This window comes from Atractosteus spatula, chromosome 20 (genome assembly GCF_055471065.1).
Source record: "Atractosteus spatula isolate fAtrSpa1 chromosome 20, fAtrSpa1.hap1, whole genome shotgun sequence".
NCBI classification, from domain to species: domain Eukaryota; kingdom Metazoa; phylum Chordata; class Actinopteri; order Semionotiformes; family Lepisosteidae; genus Atractosteus; species Atractosteus spatula.
Genome location: NC_142725.1, coordinates 10,442,127 through 10,462,087, shown reverse-complemented (window position 1 = coordinate 10,462,087; position 19,961 = coordinate 10,442,127). Strand labels below are relative to the sequence as shown.

The 19,961-nt window shown below is 37.9% G+C and overlaps 1 protein-coding gene across 5 annotated transcripts in view; it reads left to right on the top strand.

The window, feature by feature from the left end:
* Positions 1-19,961, top strand: part of LOC148817507 (ephrin type-B receptor 2) — a 119,762-nt gene that overhangs the window by 36,029 nt on the left and 63,772 nt on the right. The window lies entirely within an intron of this gene.

Below are 19,961 nucleotides of genomic sequence, written 5' to 3'. Positions count from 1 at the left end.
CTCAGTGGTCAGTCACTTGTCCCTGATGTCAGGCTAGGGCATCTCTAATGTCCAATAGAGAACTCAGTTGAACATTTTAGTTTGTTGTAATATAACCTTATTTAATTTTGCTTGCTACTGTGCAAGTGTGCTACTACACACTTTAGCACTCGAGAGGACCATAACCTAACACAAGCCACATTTCATAATGATAGTAGTAAGAAGCTGGTAAGCAACTTTCATCTGTTTTGAGTCTATATTAACAGTGAGGGATGTGCAACTTAATTTCTTTCAAATTACTCTGAAAGTATCATGAGAGCATTTTTCACCCTGTTAGGATATTCAATTTGCATGTTAAATCCAAACATTTTTATTGTACCATTTTATTAGTACAATTATTTGAACCACTCAGGAAATAGGATAATCTAATTGCAGCTACAGGTACACAGCTCTGCATTGTGTCACTGCTTATATTCAAACCTGCAAATTTTATAGCCCACGTCCTTGGCATTGTATAGTCTAAATTCTGGCCCTTTGAGAATCTGTCTTACGTACCTACCAGATGAAGGACTGCAGTTACTCCACTGAGTCAATCCACAAGAACATTGGTGAGAAAATTCAATAACAGCACAGTTAATTTGTGCTGTTATTAGGGCTGTTACCTTTATTTCAGGGCATCCACATTAAAACACAAGAGTTACTGTATGAAGGTTTCAGACCTTAAGGTGAGGTACCTCAAAGCAGAATGCTGTGGTCACATTGAATTGGCTTTTATTAACAACGGGTGGAGTGAGATTTCTTTTGTTGTGTGAGTATTGAGGATGCATTTCAAGTGTAAAGTACTGTATGGTACAATGTATTGGGCAGATTCAGAATTGTTAGAAAAACCTCAATGTGCCAGAATTTCATGAGCCAGTGTTACATAGACATTAATCAAACCATTCCCACCAATCTCTGCAACTTGCTTAAAATTTCACTGCAGTGTCACAGTCGACTTATTGTAAACCTTGACCGTCTGTCAGCACACAGATACGATTCATATCGTTCATGCGTTAAAGAGAGATTCTGTCATTTACATAGCGAATGTGGTGCCTAATTGAGCTTTACTTCAAGTTTTGATGAGAAAAAGATATTTGAACCATATAGGGCATGCATCACATAATCCTGAAGATGTAAGTCTCAAAATCCATTTTGAAATTGAAATATGATGCCAGCTGTGCTTTATATCCATCCAACTTGCTATATGCCAACTGGAGATGTAAAACAAGGTGGATACTGAATATTTTAATGAAATGGATTAAATATTGTGTCATCTTGCTTAAAATTTAGTGGAACATGGAATATAAGGCAGAATTAAGGGTTTTGTTTTAAAAATATATAAATAACTTGTGCAAACTGCCAAAACAAGTAAGAACTTTATCACAAAGGCAAGATGTGATATGTTTGATCAAGGGGTTTTTTGAAACTCTGGTGAAAGTCTTTCAAGTGAAAGTATGAACTGACTTTTAGTTGGAAACTTTATGTAAGTTCATTTATTTAAAGTCTACTTTGGAACTGTGTATACCAGCTCATATACTTTTTTATATGAAAACTGTAGGAAGTCTTGCTTTGTGATCAATTTAATGACATTTCATGTTGTATGCATTTGCTAAACATTTCAAAAATAGAATTTCCATAACTTTATTCATAGTGTAACGAATACGCTCCTGCGCATAACAGGGATGTTGGCCGCCCGGGCTGAGGAGAGTCTTCTTTAGCTCAGCTGACAATACCCCCTGTTGAGAGATGCCGGAGGCCCGGGTTCGAGCCCATGTGGTGAGGGATGAACTGGGGCAGGAACGGCAAGGGCAGAAGCCCAAGAACCCGAACTTGCTACAATATCATTATTTGGTCTTAAAGGGGCAGACATAGAAAATAAGTAACCCTCTAAAATAGAAAAAAAACCCAACAAGTATAGTTACAGTATCAATATTTCTGTTAGTGCTTTTATAGAACTTATCTAGCTTGGCAGACTTTCCTTCATAAACATTTTTGTATTCAAATTGCAGAACACCTGTGTTAACTTTGCATTTCTGAATGAAAGGCCTGTGAACTGTTCTGTAAGTGAAAGCACTTAGTGGCTTTTTGAATTCTTGTTTCTCCGTTATCTGAAATCTTTGTCGCGCGTGTTGGACAGCTGCCCTTCACATTTGCAGATTTAACGATCATCTGTCTGCCTCTCATGTCACTTCTTGGTTTCTCACACTCTTTAAAGGATTGCTGTCTCCTGCGCACAACTGTCTCTCTTAGGGCTGCCAACACGCCCAGATTATCCTGGAGCCTCCAGGAACCGAAGACTAATCTCCCAGTCTCCTGTCACTTGAAGCCAGGGAGATAAAATCTTTAGGAATTCTGTAACGCAGCATGTGGATCAAGTAACTGTTTGAACTAGAGAAGAAGGCGTTCAATAACAAAAATATATGATTCACAAGCTGGAGTCCACATAGAAACCTACAAGTGAAGTGTTTCCATTTCGGAGCAGGAAATTTCTCAATCATGTTGCTCATCAGAATGAGGAATGGATACTTGTCTCCCACTGTTGGAAAGACTAGCCCTTTGCTAAAGGACTGCAGAATAGCAGAATAGTACTGGCCTGGTATTAAAGACTGAGCATAGTGGGTTCATGTTTGTTTGTTTTTGTGATGAGTTCTCTCCAGCATGTTGACTGACATTTGGGTTCCTAACAAGTGACCCAAAACCATCTCTTTGGGGCCCTCTACCCTTGTTGCCTTAGCTACGGTTCACCCTGGCCTCCTCCTAGGTCTCTCTGGCAGGGCCTGCTGGTTTGGAAGGGAGAGAGTGCCAGGTTTTCCGTCTGGCATGTCAACTCCCTCTGGCACCCTTTCTCGCAGTTTTCAATGCCCGGGAGCAATCGGAAGCTCAAGACACCTCCGTTTGAGGAGTGCTTATAAGGCATAGAAATCTATCCAAAAAAAAAAGCTGCATCAATCCATCTTAACTAAACAGAGTATTGTGTCAACTGGCCATTTGTTTGCATTGCAGGAATGCTGAGCTGAGTTAAGGATCAGGTTAAACATTATGAGACTGTGCATCAGTCAATCTCATCAATCACAGCAGCTGTTTTCCAAATCTAGGAAGATATAAAAAACAGAGGAGTCTCCAGAGTATTCAAGAAACATTTGGAATAATAATAATAATAATAATAATCCGTCCCCTTCAGCTTCAGTGATTGCTTAATGTATTAAATTCTCATGAATAGTGAGTTTCATTTAACTTAATGTTACAATTCTCAAACATCAAAAAATGAAAAAGGAATGAATCCACATTACTATTATCTTATAAGGTGCTACAACTGTATTATTATTTTGTCATAAAACATAATTTCACTACATGCAACAAAATTAGTGGATATATACATTTTTCATTTTGAGATTTCATAGATCAGAATGGTTTGCTAAATCAAGTCCTGTTTGTATAGAAAAGGGGTTTATATAAAGGAAAATAACAGAGTGGAGGATGATGGAGGTGATGGGTTTGTAGGGTAGGAAAAGTGTTATTTTTTGTTGAAAATTGCACACAAAGAAAATAACAATTGACAGAAAACATTGACCACCCTGAGAGCTTACTCTTAACAGCTTGCCAGATACAGCTCTGTCCTAACCTGTGAATTCCCTCATCAGTGAAGTTGCTAGGGTTTGCCAAAAACACCTGCAGTATTTTTATTTTCTTTATTTTTATGAGTACAAATGCCTGCTGAGGTTTACACACTGAGCACTTCACTATTTTCAGACCAGGTGTGAACAATGGCTTGTTAAATTGGGAGTCTTAGAAACACAGGTTTGGAAACATACTTACGGAAAGCTACATAAGACTCTCGTGACTGTAAATTCTTATACATAAGGTCTGGTACATAAGGTCTCAATACAATGTTAGTTGAATTTTAAAACTTAATTATTTTAAGATATTTAAAATTTTCAGATGCCTTATGCCCAAAAACCATAAGTGAAGGTGTGTGTTGAATCATCATCACTCTGTCTTGATATCATTTGCCTGATGTAAAAAGGGCCAGTGAAATTAAGAATTCTCCCTAGGAGGGACTGAGGATCACAAGGGAACATGGTGATATGTATCAGCTTATTGTATTAGAGCTGGCACAGGTCCATGGACTTAAGTTACAAACAGGTGTGTCTGTCTGCTTTCTGGCAAGAACAGGCCTACCTGTGGTTAACTGCATAGACGTTGCCTTTGGAGCCCCAGACATTTACAGATAATATCCCTGTACTTCTTTTAAAAAATACCTGTGGGTATTTGGAATTGGACATTGCTAGTTTTAAATATGTTAGAAAAATAGCCCACTTTTTTTCAGAGTACTGAATCGTTTCTTTTTTTTTCACTTATATTGAATTTATTTTTTATATTTTATAGTTACTGTATTTTATGTAGTTTTTTTATACTTTATAGTTTGAAATTGTCATGTTGTAATTTAATAATCCATGATATAGGATATGCATTATTTTACAAAAATGTGCAGCTTACCTTCCATCTAATATTTTCAACAAACCATATGTACATTATTTGATACAGCTGAGGTTTGACATATTCTCTGTCATAATGAAATGAGAGCCTTTGAGTCACATAGTTATATAACAAGCCCTAAACAAATGCATTATATACTTTCTGTGCTTTCTCTTTGGCACAGTAAACCTGAGAGTTTTAGTCCACATGATTTGTAATCTTTGTTTTATTATGGACATATCTACAGTATATCTCAGATGCCATCACACTTTGGGACATCTGCAAACTTATTTATTCTCTCACCAATACTGTGGTGGTGCAGCAACAGTCAATGAAAATACTTGGGGATTTAAAATATTTAGTAAAAACTAATGAAAGCATTGGAATTGGTGATTTTTAGATTATATACCCAAACTATATAATATCTCATCCTGTTTTTTTAAGACTTAGATCTCTAACAGTAACTGCTCTGGAGAGAATGAGGCATACAGACATGCTTCTTCAACATGCCTTCCTGCAGACCTGTTTCTTATTTGACGCAATGCAAGCTCTTCAGTGACTGGCATGGTGAGGTAGAGCAGATTAGAGGAGAGGCTCATCTCCCAGGTCCTTGCAGGTTTGACCGGAGGAGTCACCGCTTGTTAGAAAGCTGGGAGAGATCTGAGTCATGTATCCTACCCCTGTAACGCTCAGGCATTGTTTATGTCACTGCTTGGGAAATCTTGGTCACAGTCGCAGTTAATGGAGTTTGATAAGGCGACTTTACTTTTCAGCTTTTATTTGATAAATTTCAAACTGCTGATAGTTTAGTAGGAAATCATGTGTAATGACAAAATTAATACTCATGCATTCACAGTGAGGGTTATGTAAATAAAATGTGGTGCATGAAATTAAAAAAAGTACAATATTTGAAAAAGCAAACATATTGAACAAAGTTTGCCAGGTTTGAGAGATTAGTCCACGTTTCCAGTATAGTATACTTCCAGTTCCAGTCCAATGCTGATATAGCCAAACAAAAGGGATAGAAAGAACATTTTTCAGTACCTCAGACTACCAGCTAGGTTACCATGGTGACAAAGGCCTAGCTCATCCCTAGTGCCCTGTGCTTGCCTAAACCCTCTTAATACAAGCAGAGTACTTAATTTCACTGACCCCTGGGGCCTGGTTTTAACAGGCTGCACAATTCAATTTGCATTGATTAGGACAAATTAAGGAAAGCACAGGCAGTATCGCATTTCCTTAAATGGGTTAAGGGCACAGCAGAGGAAGGTAGATATTTAGAGGGGAAGATAAATAGCTAACAATCTTTTTTAATGAATTAATGAAACAATTAAAGGGAAATTAATTTCTGTATCCATTGACTCTGACAGTATACAAGGTCTAGTTTTGAATTTGTTGAATGCTTGCCAGATTTATGTCAGTCTGCAGTCAGAATTATTAAGAACAGAATAAATAAGGCTGGATAAATGCAGATGCTCATGTTCAGAACAAAATTCCATTCAAGTGTGTCAATACTAATCTTGGGGGGAATTCACAATGGATATGAGTTTAAAAATTTAATAGACAGCGGAAATTAAATTTAGAGCCATGTATAGTGCATGGTATAAAAATCCAACTGACTAAATGGCATTCTGGAGTTTGTACCTGCCTATACTGTACAGTATGTTTTCACTCCTTAATTCATCATAGCACTTTTCTTGGATGGTTTAAAGTTTGAGAGTGCTGGTATTTAGTTCTGAGAGGTATGTATTTTCTATAAGAATAACCTTTATCCCTTCATAACTCAGTGATATTGGGTTTCTTGCGCAAAATCCTGTGTCATATTACACAAACTGCTTAAATGTTAAGATCTGCCAACAACAAATTAAAATAGTGATATGTAAAAATTAGTCACAATGATAAATCATTAAGAGGAATGAATATAAATGTGCCATACCTGTGGGGAAAGACATACATGAATAATGGATTAGAAAAAAAGATGAGGGGAGTGGGCATTTTCCAATCAGACTAAAGTAGCTGGGAAAACCAAAGCATCTGATGTTGGGATCAGGGGTTGCTTAACAAAACTGAAAGGGGTTAAAACATGGTCTGGCTGAGCAGATTGACCATCAAATTAGCTGGTGCCTCTACATTTTTTTAACTATACAGATTTCTATCACTTTACTCATGTGGGAGTGTTTGATATGAGATCACAACAGCTGTCACATCTCTAATGGAGGACTTTGTTTTTTTTTCATTTGTTCATTTTCTTCCCTACAGTATGTTTTTGAAGGGGAAAGGGATTTAGCCATTAATTCCCAGTGGTCCCATTAAATCCCTTCGTTGGAATTGATTTAATCTCTAATAAATTTGCACCAGGTCTGGAAGGGTAATGTGGATCAGTGAGTATGAATATGGTGCACAGAGTCTTCTTTTAGTGTCCCCTGGGGTTGGGGGTAGGGAGAACGATACAATACCAAAGGCGTAGTGCTGGATCTGACACCAGCTGCTCTCAAACTGTCAGTCCATCACCTCTCAGTGCCCCTTTCTCTGCCCTGGTGGGTAGTATTAAGTCTCTATATGCTGCCTGCCCATCACTCAAGATGATATTTTTTAGACAGCTGCTGTGAGTGACACTGATATTGGACTCCACACTGTAACACCCCTGAGAAGGAGTGAGCGTTAAGTTATAGAGATCTCAATAGCTGCAAAGTTCTATAAAGGAAAAGGATTGTGAAACAGCTTTGAATCTTGGTTGTCCTGGAATGTCTTTTTCTTGTCTAACAAGAAGTGCAATATTTATCTGATTTATACCACAGTTTTTATAGATATATAAATAGATATATATATATAGATATAGTAACTTCTGAGTATGTCATAAATTCTTTATATGGCAGCTGTCATCCTTACAAAGTGATTGTCTTGTGGCACAGTTTTATGACACAAGCTAAGATTTAAAAAAAACACTACAACTGAAAATGTCTCTTTAAATATTTGTTTTCCAGATGTTGTGCTAAAATAACTACCCTCCCCTTTGCAGCTATGAAGTAAGAAGAGTGTAAAAAGTGTAGTTCTAAATCTAAAAGATTAGTGAGGAGTTTTTTTTTCCAATCCTGGCCCCAGTGACTTTATCGCTAGGTCTTTGCCGTTTCAGGCTGCTTTACTAAGATCGCAAAATGTAAGTTAAAAGTATTCTGCAAAATAAGCAGAGCCTTTGTGCATAGCAGCTCCAGCCCAGTCTTCATTTTGTGACCATGTATCATAAATGCTTAAATTGTGCAATTCTGTATTGTTTCCAGCAGTCATCCCAATAATAAGCCAATAATTCTTCTGAAATAGTGTATCGATAGAAATACACAATGGGATAAATGAGTTTGGGGATGCAAAAAATAATGGTGGCAGGCTTATGATGAAATCTTCATAATAAAAATGGAGAGTGCAAAATAAATGAACAAAAAATTGTCTATTAATTTTTAGCAGCTTTTTTATATGTCAATATCCTTCTTTTCAAAAGCTATGTGTTCATGAGCTGATTTGTGTTAAAGGAATCTTAATGCCATCATAAAGTCTTTGTTCTGGAATGAAAAATCCCTTAATGGCAGTTTTGCGTTAAGCCATCTCAATATTTTCTGAAAAATAAAACTTGCAATACGCCAATTGCATTTGAATTGGGTATGACTGATGTTGAGAAAAAATATTGAGCAATTTGGACTTTTGTCTTTATGTTTTGAATTTACATATTGTACATCCTTAAAATATTGTAACTGAAACAGTTCTGGCAAATCTACTGTCATCTGCCCACAAACATTAGATAAGGAACTCACATTAAGTAAGGAAAATAAGAATTTTCATCACCCACATGACATATTTCTCAGGTGAGTTTTTGCCTCCTGGCTATTTGTTCTGTTGTCTCTTCTGAAAGTATTCATCACACACAGTTATCATTTTCCAATTAGACTCAGAAAGAGGCAAAAGAAAGAATAATATCTACCCTGAAATAAAGAACAGCCTCACCTTTGCATTGGTGACTGAAATGCTGAATATATTATCGAGTACTGAGTGAACTATTACTAGCTGGAAGGGATTTCAGGTTATCAGCCTGCTCTACCGATGGAATTATATCTCCCATAAAAGAACACTGTCAAAGATTTGGTTTGGTGATTCAACACAGGGAGTCAAAACCCATAGCTTTTCAAAAATACATAGATCCACACTGTTGAACTAAGGTCATAAGCCGCATGCTAGAAGCCATCAAAGGAAAGAGACTCTTCAAAAAATATAAATCACAGTAATACAGATCTCCTGTTCTAATTGAATGTGCTTTTTTTAACCCTTAGGCCATAGGATTTTCACAGAAAAGGTTTAACATGCATTTCTTTTGCCAGTGTTTGTTACCTGGTTTTAGATTTCAAAGGTAAAAACAGATTGCAGTCACTTTTCTTCATTCCTATTGTTAAAGGGAAACTGCAGTCCCAGTTTCTCAGACCAGTTATTAAATCTACTGTAACAAAATACCATTAATTGATGGTATCGCAACTTTTGACAAATTCTGAAAGTACCGTATAGTTGCAATGTTGTCAAGAGTATGTGGTAATTGTGACATGAAGCGTCCCTTCCTGCTCACTAGTCACTGTAATGACTTATGTAATGAGACGTACTAGCGAATAAGTACAGGTTGTGCAGCAGACTTTTCACCGCAGAAATGTTTCAATGTGATCTGCATGCAGAGTTAACAACTAAGTAGTATTTGCCATGACAAACATCTTGAAGTTGAGAGCAATATTGCTATTGGATTAAAAGAGATGTATTCACAAGCCTGCATGTTTACAATATAATAGGGTCGCTTCAAATCACCGGACGTTTTATAAGCACGTTCTGAATCACAGAAAATGACACACCTGGAAATTTTTTCTATTATGTGATGTAAGTTTGAGGTTTTACACATTACTGTGTACATTTTACTTTTATTGAAGTTTGAACTGCACTCATCGATGCCGATTCTTTCTAACCTCAAAATATCAAAATCGTGTTGCAGTTGTAACCAAATTGCAGTTGTACCCAAAGCTGCAAATATTGCTTGATTTAGTCCTTTGGTTGGTGCTGAAGCTCAGATGGATTTATTCAACCTATGGATACCCTGCTGACTGGGATGTCACATCTTGCAATTTTTCTTATTTAAGCATATTGTTCAAGTCAAACTAAAAAAAAACTAAACAAAAAAAACATTAAGTTCTGTTCAAGAATAAATGATAATGACATTTTTGAATGACACACAAGAAGCTTGACTGTAAACTGGAGTATGTTATTGCTTTTGATATGGATTCTCTGGAATTATTGAAGTTGATAAACATGCTCTGTACCTGTATTATGACTTTGAGTGTGAGAATATGCTGAAATACATTTGCACTTCTGTTAGCATCACCTGTCTTTTAGCTTTTAATATCTGACAGTCACGCCATGTCCTGACCCCACTTAAACAACAGAAGATCAGTGGGGTATTAAAGATACTGCAGCGTTTTTCGAAAAGGAATTTACTCACATTTTAGCCACCAAACCTGGTTTCCTTTCGTCCTGATGGGGCTCATCAACATGCTGCTATACCAGCAGGTTGACAGGATGGCTTTAATGGAGATTAATGTTTGTGTTTTCGTTTCCACGGTGAGCAGAGTCACCCCCAGCCATCTGCTGCTTCATCCTCTTGGGGGTCCTCACAGGCTGATCGACTTCCAACCTGATTGGCCCCAGGATTCTCCCAAGGGCTAGCTAAAGAAAATGCCTGCAGAAATTAGCCGTCTTCATTGTCCGTGCGGTCAGTGAGATGTAATTATTTTTAGGACCATTTGGGTGGAAGCTATTTGATTAAAAAAAAAACACAAAATACAAGGGTAGATGTATCTCATTAGCACAATCTTCAGGAATTCTGGAATTTAACATTTTACATCCATAAATCTGTTGAATGAATGAACTAAATGAACAGTTCTTTTAAATGTGTTAAGCTTGGCTTTTCAATAGAGTGTTATCCTGACAATTTTTTCATCTACTGTTTTGGAGAATCATGTTGTAAACAGCTACTACTGTATAACATTTTCTGTATAATATTCCTTGGTTTTTGTCTTCAACTTCTTTTGGCTTCACAGCCACAATTTCACCTGGTCAATTAGTTTGAAGATTTCTAGAAGAGACAAGATTGGCAAGAATAAGACTGAATCCATTTGTGTTTCTTTTACTATAGGAAAGCGTTCAAAATACCAAACAGAGTAAGATTAATTATTTAATTATCGACGGACACGCAGGAAGGTTTGTTTTTGTCTACCTAAGAAGAGTGAGGAAAGCCTTTGAGTGAAATCACTAACTTGTAGTAGGACTTATTGACACAGGACACAAGTGTGTACCAGATTTAAACTAAAATGTTAATATACCCTTCTGGATAGCTGCCTGTTATTTTGTTTTTCTAAATGTGGTCCATATTCTTTTGCATTTACTGTACATTTTCTGATTTACAGCAGAATACCCATGACTTTTGTTTACCTCTGTCAAAGGAGCCTGAAGGAGAGGGATATACAAACCCCTACTTGGAAATTATATTTCAGTATCCTGTACTCCTGTCATGCCTGCCCTTTCATTCTTGGTTGTTGCCTACAGCTGGTAAATAACATGACTGACAAAGCTGATGATGAGTAAAAACATGAATGTCAGGCATTTCACACTGACAGAAGAGGACCTAATGAAACAAACTGAACAAAATGGCCTTTGAGTTCTAGCCAAAAGGTGCTTTTAAATGACTCCTGTCTATGTCCAGAGATTTTTGGGAGCTTTAAAAAATGTATTTCCTTTCCTTCCAAATGTAAAGATTGAAACTTCCAACTCCAGTTGTTGCCCCCATACTCATCAATTAATTTCCTAGGTGTACAGGTATATATATTTCTGACTAATCTCCTGTTCATATTCTCTCATTTGATTAACATAATCTGTCAATCAGAACTGAAAACCCCATTGCCCCTTCCTCGTTCTCCCGGAGACATTTATTGTTGGGCCTCCAACAGTGAAGTAAAGCATTTTGGGATATATCAGGTGTAAAGGAACAACTGGTATGAATATTATTGTAATGCTAAAATCATCCCATATTCAGAGGCTAATGACAGTTTTATGCTAAATTGGTATCTAGTGAAGACACAGTGACAACATTTTAAAGAAAAGTATCTAGTAAAATAAACACCAAAATTACAAAACACATGGAATAAATATTACTATGTCATGCTTATACCTAGTAGTTTGATAATTTATGGTATCTATGGTCCGCTTGAAGTACATTTAAATCACAACTTGCCCACATATGCAACTGGCTGTGGCACCCCTGCTCTACATATGCGTTGACTCTTTAATTAGTAAGTGGTACAACTGCCAAGAAAGACAAACGTACATATCTCAGATTATTCTGAAATACCTTTTTGAAATATTGCATTTATTGTGATAGGGCGAGAATGTTTTTTAACTGTGGTTTCTTAGTTGTAATGTATGATGTATGAACTGAACCGTATGTTATACTATTGCACTGTGATCTCTGACCATCCCGCCACTCCAGGCAGCCTATCATTTTGCATTCAAGAAGGACTGCATGCAAATTGTTCCACATGTGCCAAAACTAAGTACAGATCTGCTGTGCCCCTATACAAGCATTCCATGACACTCCAGCAGTCACCTGCTTGTAAAAGGCAAGACCCTTTCACCAGCAGAAGTCATTAAAAATTGTGGGCAACTAATTACATCAGATGAAAAATGTTGAGAGAGAATGAAGATCTAATTTCTGCCTGCATGCAGGGTAATCGGAATGCCAGTTGTCTAATTGCTTTCACACTGTCTTGATTGAATTAGCTGGCAAAGTCTGGGCTCTAATTTAATTTCTGAATGCTTCCCAGTCTCCCTTCTGCTCTGCCAAAGGGAACGCACTCCTCATGGGATGCCTAGGATTAAGGAGAGGACGCAATGATAGCACCTAGGGGCTCCAGCATCCCTGTCTAGTAGGCAAATCTGGGTGTCCAGGGTGTAGTTCACAGTCAAGGACCTCAGAGATGATGCCTTTTTGTTTTAAAATTAAAACTTGGAGATCTTATAAGTACATAAGAAAGGTTCTATGCGAGAGGAGGCCATTTGGCCTGTCTAGCTTGTTTGGTTGCTAGTAATTAAGTGATCCAAGGCTCTCATCCAGCCATTTCTATAACGAAGCCAGTATGACAACGTGGCTGAGTTGTTTGATCCAGACTTCAGCAGAACCCCCCTACTAGTTTGTATTTAAAGGAATGGCTTGAAAAAGCGGTTGTCTAATTGCTCAAGTTTGCAGCCAGTGTGTTAGGGGTGTTTAGGCAAGTAGGAGGCCATGCTGTCGTGGCCTTAGGGCTAAGACTCAAAGGACCAAGCAAAGGGTGGCTAGAACTAGCAAGACTGCTTTGAGATTCAGTACTTGTTCTACTTAGATTGTGAAGGAGGCATACCTGTGAATAGAATGCTCTCACCTGTTGCTAAATTAATGACGGTATGAATGTTTCGGTCATTTTTTATTTGAAAACCATGTGTTTGTGATAGACGTCTCCCAAATAAGTATTGCTCAAAACCTCTTAACCTAAATGTAAATCATTCTAAACCGATCTAAGAAGTCCTACAATTTAAGAGTAGACTTGTGTCTTCAAGAGCAGTGCCTTATCTCCCCGGAGGTCTGCATGCCCTAAACTTTATCCTCCTCCAGAGCTCAAATCCCTCTTGGACCTTTGTATTCTGAGCAAAGAGTGGCAACGGTTCAGCTACCCTCTTGATTAGCTGCACACATCCTCAGCCACACAGCTCCCTATTCATGCTCATTTTATTGCGGGGGATGGGGGTTAATGAGAAAAAGCAAAAAAAAACACCCCACTGCACTACTGTTCGCTGTCGCTGTCCCTGGCGTACAATGGATGCTCGTGCATGCAAGCACACAGAAATGCCAGTGATTCTTCCTATTTTTCGTGCTTTCAGCACTTTTGTACTCAGCTCACAATGACTTGCATCTCTGTATCCTTTTTCTCCCCAGTCTTTTCTTTTAACCTCATTGCATTACCCATCCCACCCCCCCTCACCCCCAAGCCCCTCTCTTTTCTCCCTCTGTCTCTTTTTAATGTTGCTTTCATTAAATTCAGCAGATTCGGGGCGGATTTAGAGGTGCTGAATGGACATACTGCTAGAGTTGGAGGGGAGGGATGCGAGGGGGGGAGTATTACTGTTGTAGTCACCCGAGCTTTTGGACAAAAGGGCGATTTTGTTGCGTTGGGATGTTGGAAGGGGGGGTGGGGGGTGGGAAACAGGTCAGGGATTTTGTTCAATAGACCTGGCTTTAGTTGGATTACGATTTTGTTTTACAGCCAATGCAGAGAAGTGAATTCTGGATGCAAGTGATTCACAAGCCAAGGTAGACTGAGCACAGCTGCCTTGATAAAAATATCAAACTTCTTCCCTTTGTTTGGGCTTTTAAGAGCCAGCTCGCTTTTTATGTCTTCTACCTACAGGGCTCGCAGCTGGACTACCTTCGATGCCTAGATTTAAACCATTGCTTTGACATTCTCTGGAAAACAAATAACTCAATCAGCACTTCTGCATTAAAATCAGATTTCTGCTTTGCAAAACCTACATTGGTAAAGGAGTGTTTTTTTAAGCTGAAATTTGTACACTGGTGTGCATTGCATTAAGACTGTTTTGTACACCTCTTGACAATAAGCAAATTAAAAACGGCGAAAGCAAATGCAATTATTTTCATAATGAGATGACATTATTCCCAAGATTTCTTTGCAGCTATTGGAAACATCTAATTATGATTGTTATTTCAGCATGTATCTTGAAAAGTAATATAAATCCGCAAAATATCTTATATAAGTGGCTCTAATTACTACTAAATATTTAGATTTACTAAAACATTTTGCATTATTTATGCATGAGAGTTTATCCTTTTGTTTTTCGCTGTGTATTATATTGTATAGTATGTACTGTATTATACAACATCTACCTGTAGCGGACTGTACTTAATACTTCAGCATTCCTTCCTGATCCTATAATTGAAAGGATCTAGTGGATACTCCCTTTAAGTTAACTACAAACATGACCACATCTGTCAATTTTACTTTGCCCACAAAATGCTGTATTTCAAGTTCTATAGTGCAGAGTTTAAATGAACTTACGAGAAATGTTTATAGATTCCGTAAAGTGTTGCTCATTCCCTTGATTGTCTTGTCAAGCTACACTTCAACATGTTAATGAACAGCCTCTTGGGAGTTTAAAGTAATGCGCTCAAGGTTTCCAGATTCACATCTTGTGGGCAGAAATGAGAGATTCTGGAACTGAGACTTTCAGGTTTGCAAATGGCAAGGCTCCCAGCAGTAATGACCTCATGTTGATGAAGGATGTTTTCTTGCTTTCAGGAACAACCAAACCCTGTTGTGTTCTTTGGGGGTGGAATGGAGAGGCTGAAATGCCTTAATGCAGCTGATCTTTAAAAAATATGATAAAAGAGTTGTCCTGATTTTCAGTCTGCTCCCGTGGCCCTATAGCTGTAATGTCTTAGTAGACATCTGAATTCCCCCCCACCCCCGGTTCTAAAAAAAACAAACAAAACAATTGCTTGTTAGAGAGCTAAGGAATTATTTCTACAAATAAATAAAGGAAGGTTTTATGCTAAAGGCTACAAGGTGTGCTTTACAGGGAATTGGATGTTTAACATGGATGCCACGTCTTAGGAGAGTGTCAGAATGTTTCACGTTATTCCCAGTGCCTCTCTGATGAAACCATCTGGAAGCAAGTAGGAAGATGCACAAGGTCAGACGCAACTGCTAAACACTAGACCTCTGTTGCCATGGATACAAGCACCTCTTCCCTTTCCTTGGTGTGAACTTTGAACCTGGCCCCTTGGCATACACATGGTATTGGGTTCCCATTCCAACCAGAGCCCCTAACGTTTATTTTCTTTTGTGCAGTCAGCCTCTGTGCTAATTGATGAAAGTGAGTATTTGTTTGGTAAACACACTTAGCAATTCATTAGTCCATGCAGACAGATTGCAATGTTGGACCCTTCCACATCAAAACCTTGTTAAAACAAAACCAGGGAATGACTGCCAGCTCTCCCTCATTCAGCCTTCTCCTTCTCCCCTTTGTGTGACAGGTTTTAAATTCTATTCTTTGGTCTTCCCTGCCCAAGTGTGCCACTCCCCGGCTCCCTTTAACTAAACTTTAACCACCACTGCATTCAGATGCTCACCGTTTAATTTGCTGCGAGATAAGACTTTGTGAGTCTTTCTTTTTTTATCTGTGCAAGGTGATTTTTCTCCCAATTCCATTGCAATTAATTGTGGAAAGAAAAAAAAATCTGAAGTGTATTGAATGAAAAGAAACAATCTTGATAACATGGGGGAATGGAAGCAGGCCAATGCAAATATTGGACGTTTTTCTACCTTTGATTGCTTTTGTCTTGAACGTCTAGTGGAAGTGCATAAGTTACTTTAGTTGAATAATATGATAAATCAACACTCAAATACTCAGTGTTTCTTTGAGAATGTTTCAGCAGTATCTGCTGTGAGATTAGGTGCACAGAAGTTGTCCTCACAGTGATTTTGCAGGGGGACACATCTGTAACTACTAAATCACAAAAGCCAACAGGAAAGATGCCTTTACATCTGTATGAGTTTTTAAAGAATTAAGATTGAGGTTGACATGCATAATCCTCCCTACTTCTGTATTGGCCTATTAACTTTTCAAGGGGTGATAAGTCTCTTAAATTAGCAGATAGGATTTGCTGAGTCTTCAGGGTTTTGAAGGGAATCTAAAATGATTCAGTAAAACATAATGTTTTTTCCCCTTGTATTGCTTTCTTTAGAGTTCATTTTCAGACCTCTTTTTTCTGACACGAAAGCCCATTTAGTTCACCACCAACAGAATGTAAAGGTCTATTAAAGACTATTGAGAACATGCACTGTGGTGTTTAAAAGAGTTCAATACCAAATAAAAATTGAATTACAAGAGACTCTTGAATGCACCCTCTTTAAATTTTGAAGACTTCTGAAACCTACAATTTATGTATATGCAATATACAGTATATATAATATATATACAATATAATGACAAATTACTGCATTTGCTTTTTCTTTGCAGTGGTCTGGGGTTTGATCCATGGACTAGATAGTAAGATTAATTAATTTATTATGTGCTTTTAATTTTAATTTTAGAGTATGGCCATGTGTTTTGCATATAAAAGGGGGAATGTACTTTAAATACAACACTGAAATAACAGCACCCATGTGGGTGGTGTGTATAGGCCGCTATGTACAAGCAGCTCCACTACACAGCAGATCGGGAAGAGTAGTGAGAGTAGTAAGCAGTCCAGATTCAACCAATCCACAGTGTAATTTAATCAGGACACTGGGGTTAACATCACTTCTGCCCCTTCTACCAGCTAGCTAATCGACAAAGTTCTGGTCCCACAAGATGTGACCTCCAACCTGATGAGTTTCTAGGCTCCTGTATAGATGTCACGCATGCATTACAGATAGCCGGACCGGTGTAGTAAAAGGAAGGGGCAGATTTAATTGTTCCCCATCTTTGGATTCTTGACTTTTGAGTATTCCTTGTCCTTCAGCACTCATTTTTCTGAACTCTCAAACTATCATAAAACCCTTATGATATCATAAAACCCTTATGACCCTTAACTATAAAACCCTTTTAGAGTTACGTTTAATCCCATCTTAACACCTATTAACTGTGTTTTAAGTTATGATGTGGTTAGGCATCTTTTTTTTTAAATAACGTTTTGGTGATCAACTTTTTTTTTGCAGCTTTGCTTCTTTTCACATGCTGCAGCATAACCAGCACAAAATTACCCTAGCTTGATATCGGTTGATTCAGTCAAATTCAGAAATAATCAAATCTTCTTTGCTTTTGATTAAATTGTAATTTATGAAAGTATAAAGTCTTATTTGACAATTGTTCAATCAAATGATCATGTTTCCTGAAGTTTTAGTCATGCGTTTTTAGGGTTTAGCAAGTGAACAATTTTACGTTTTAAGCACTTATATATTGGATACTTAATTAATTTCAATAAAAAATTTAGAGAACATATTTAGGCTAAAGGAAAAATGATTCATACAGTAAGCACAAGGCAAAGAGATGATATGCCTGCATGGGAAAACTAATGGAGGCTAGTCTTAGTTTGCTATGTAGTTTGTCTTTCCTAGGGTGAAAGGCCAGACTGTGAAGAGACTCTTCTCCCACTCAGCCCTTTGATGCAAAGGGGGCATTTGGTTTGGCTGGGGGAGTCCAGAAAGGAGGTATCTCTTGCTGCTCATGTGCGGTTTGAGAGGTGAGGGTGGATACTGTCCAGGCCAGTTGTCTCCTTGACTCCCTCTCAGAGGGGAAGGTGTGCTTGTTTCAGGGCCAGGAAAGGCCTTCCTTAAAGCCATAATCAATTAGGGAGTCCTTCTGTGCCACCTGACAATAATTAACACCCGACCTTTTTAAAGTCAAATAGTACTTTGTGATTGAAAAGGTTTCAAGACTTTGACAAAGCCTTTACATGTTTCTTTAATATGTTGCTCTGGATATTTTCACTTGATCCGTGACAGTTGTAAATGTTGGATTTGAGTTTCCTGCAGACAATTGTACGACATAATTTCTTTTAATATGGACCAAAGATTTAATATTCTACTCATGTTGGCAATTTCAGCTCACCGAGCTGGACAAGCCAAACTGTTGAAACAGTAAGGAATTTGACGTAGAATCTTGTCTCTTTCTGTTGAAATAAAAGTGGTGAAATCACAACCACACCTTGAAGGGCAGGGTCTGCTAAAAATTGTCTTTGACTAAAAAAAGAAAAACGTTGTGATAGCAGTGGCAAATGAAAACGTCTGAAAAAATTGCCTCAGATGGTTAAAAAGTGAATTCTAGTAGTTATCTTGACCTTGCATAAATACGCCTGACCAAAGTCATTTTATTTCTGTTGTTCCAAGTGAAAGAGCACTCATATTCTCTTGATGTATCTCTTGAAGTCATCTGCATCTCATTACTCTGATCTAAAAATCTAATTTTCCTTTGAATCACACAGGTTATTTTTATCAAGTATGATGTCTAGGAGGCATCACTGTACATCCATCAAAACTGTGTACTGTTCATTTCTTGCAGTGTCGTAGGCCAGTATACCTTACTATACTGATTAAGAATGAGGTTGGTTGGCAAAGGGTGGTGTTCCTGGAATCTCACTACAGTTGGCTCTGGCCTTGAAAAATCATGCCAGTGTCAACATTTGGGAAATTCCACTCTAAAATCCAAAGTAAGCTGCCGTTTGCATAAATCCAGCCGATCAATGTGTGTTGTGTAGGTAACTTTCTTCAGTGTAACTAAAAACAAATAAAAAGCTGAAACTTGTACTTAAGGTAAAGGTAAGAGGAGGGATTGCATTACATAAATGCTCCAGTGAAGGGTCTTGGCGGACTTTCAGCACTTGTTTCCAGACCTTTTCCACAAAAGTGGCGTCCTGCCAGCCTTCAAGGCCAATCTCTAGGTGTGCTTTGCAAAATTCATGTTTGTCACTTCTGACAGAGCTGGTTTAGCTGAGCTCATGGGGAGTGGGGTAGGTGAACGTGTTCTGTTTGTGTATTAAGGGTCAAAGTGTAAGTGAATTCCTATGAATCTGCTCAGTCTTCAGGAGTCCCTGTGGATGTGAACTTTGACTTTTGTTAAAGGGAAATACTATGAAGGTGGAGGGACATACATTTCCCTACTTGTGTGTAGCTGCTTTGTGTGAAGGGCATTGCACTTTATATAGTACCTCAATGTTTGTCTACAGTGTTTCTTCCTTCATGACTTACCTTTTCAATACAATATTATAAGTAGTAGATTGTATGATATTCATTAATAGAAAAGGCAGTGCTTGAATAAGGAAATGTATTCGAGTTTCCAATGAAATTTGGCAGGAGCAAGGTCACGATGATCAGTAAATATATAGGACACATCTAAGTCGTTTTAAGAGAGGTTGAGATTTAATTCGGGTCCAGGCTGAAGTCAAAAACCTGAAAAGATTGCTCACTGTAGACACTTTCCCACTGTTACTGTACATCCCCTGGTTAACCAGAAAAGGAAATGAGAAATAATAGAAATAATGTAACACTGTATATATATATTCCATTTTTTTGCATTCCAAAATTTGTACACATTACATCTCTGTGAGGAAATGAGATTAAAAATCTTTCTACCATGCATGTGAACCATGCATGTTACTCGACAATATGTCTGAGTAGGTACTCAGAACTCTGGGGAAAATGTCCAGGGTAGTAGAAAAACAGGAGTTTTTAGCACAGAATCAAGCATTTTATTCTTTTGTTGTTTCCCTCCTGCTTTAAATAACAATGTATTGTTCATGAGGTGCAAGACACACTTTCAAAAAGACTGACATAGTGGTGTTACGAAGATTACACTTTTCAGAAAGA